Raw genomic sequence first — 1,840 nt, forward strand, 5'->3', positions numbered from 1 at the left:
AGCAGCAGCAGCAGCAATTGCTGCTGCTGCTGCAGTAAATAAATAAAATAAAAATAAGTTTATACTCTTTCTTGTCCTTGGGGTCTCCTTTGTATTTCTCCAACAGCCTAACCATTAAATAACCAAACCCTAAACCCTAAACCCTAAACCCTAAACCCTAAACCCTAATTAATTAAAGAAATAACAACTAACCCGTCTAAACATCCATATAACCCTCCATAAATAAGAAAACCCTAAACCCTCCTAAACCCTAAACCCTCCTAAACCCTAAACCCTAAACCCTCCTAAACCCTAAACCCTCATAAACCCTCATAAACCCTCATAGACCCTCATAGACCCTCATAAACCCCCATAAGCCCTCATAAACCCTCATAAACCCTAAACCCTAATTAATTACCTGTTGTACAGGTTGTAGGGTTTGTTCCTCCATGGTTTGTAGCTGAGAGACGAATAGATCTGCAGATACACCTGAGGTACTTCTTCTTCCTCCTATAAAATCAAGAAGATAACGGCGCTTTCCTTCGGACCAATGGACCCTTAACTATAAATAAATAAATAAATAAATAAATAAATAAATAAAGAAAAAAAAAAGAATTATTTATTATTTATTATTTATTACTTATTCTTTATTAGGTATAAAGAAAAAAATAGGAATCAAGGGATAGGATTAGAAACTGGTTAGGGTTTAGGGTTTAGGGTTTAGGGTTTAGGGAGGGTTTAGGGTTTAGTGTATGTATAAATGAATGATGGCTACAATCAAGGAGGCACCTCATAAGGAGACACAAAAGGAGACACTAATAAATAAGGAGACACTTATATAAAATAAAGGAGACACTTATATAAGAAAGGAGACACTTATATAAGAAAGGAGCCACAAAAGGAGACACTTATATAAAATAAAGGAGACACTTATATAAAAAAGGAGACACTTATAAAAAAAAAAGGAGACACTTATAAAAAGAAAAAGGAGACACTTATAAAAAAAAAAAAGGAGACACTTTTTTTTTTTTTTTCTTTTTTTCTTACATCTGCTAATATTCTGGATAAAGTATTTAAATCAATTCCTGTTGGTGCTGTCCAAGGAATACCAAACTTATCCTCAAGGAAGGCCTAAGAAAAAAAAAGGAGACATTTTTTGTCTCTTTTTTATTAGGGAAAAAGATACTAAATATCCATGCATGCATGCATCTATGCTGATGCAGATATATATGCAGGCAGATGCATGCATTGTTTATTAATGTTTATAAGGGTTTATTAGTATATATAAATGCATATTAATGTTTATAAGGGTTTATTAGACTGTATAAGGGTTTAGGGTTTAGGGTTTAGGGTTTAGGGTTTATGAGGGTTTAGGGTTTAGGGTTTAGGGTTTACTCTTAATGCATCCTTATCAAGAGGCTCCATAAGAAGTTGCTTAACAACAATAACTAATACATAAAATTCTTCCTCGTCAATTGTCCCCTTCTTTTTTCTATCGAATACTTGTAAGAAATCCTATAATTAATTAATTAATTAATTAATTAATTAATTAATTAATTAATTAATTAATTAATTTAATTAATTAATTTAATTAATTAATTAATTAACACACACACACACAGAAAAATAAATAATTAATTTATTTTATTATTGCATGCATGCATGCATGCATGCATGCATGCATGCATCGAAGAGTAAGGTAAGGAATTTATAAATAGAAAAAAACATCAATAAATAAAGGAGACACTCCTCTATAAAAAGGAGACACTTATTTACATAAATATATAAAAAGGAGACATACAAAAAGGAGACATATAAAAAGGAGACAGGAGACACTTATATTAGCTTCTTCCTGTATATA

Source organism: Eimeria maxima, genomic scaffold, assembly GCF_000499605.1.
Source record: "Eimeria maxima Weybridge genomic scaffold, Emw_scaff597, whole genome shotgun sequence".
Lineage (NCBI taxonomy): Eukaryota > Apicomplexa > Conoidasida > Eucoccidiorida > Eimeriidae > Eimeria > Eimeria maxima.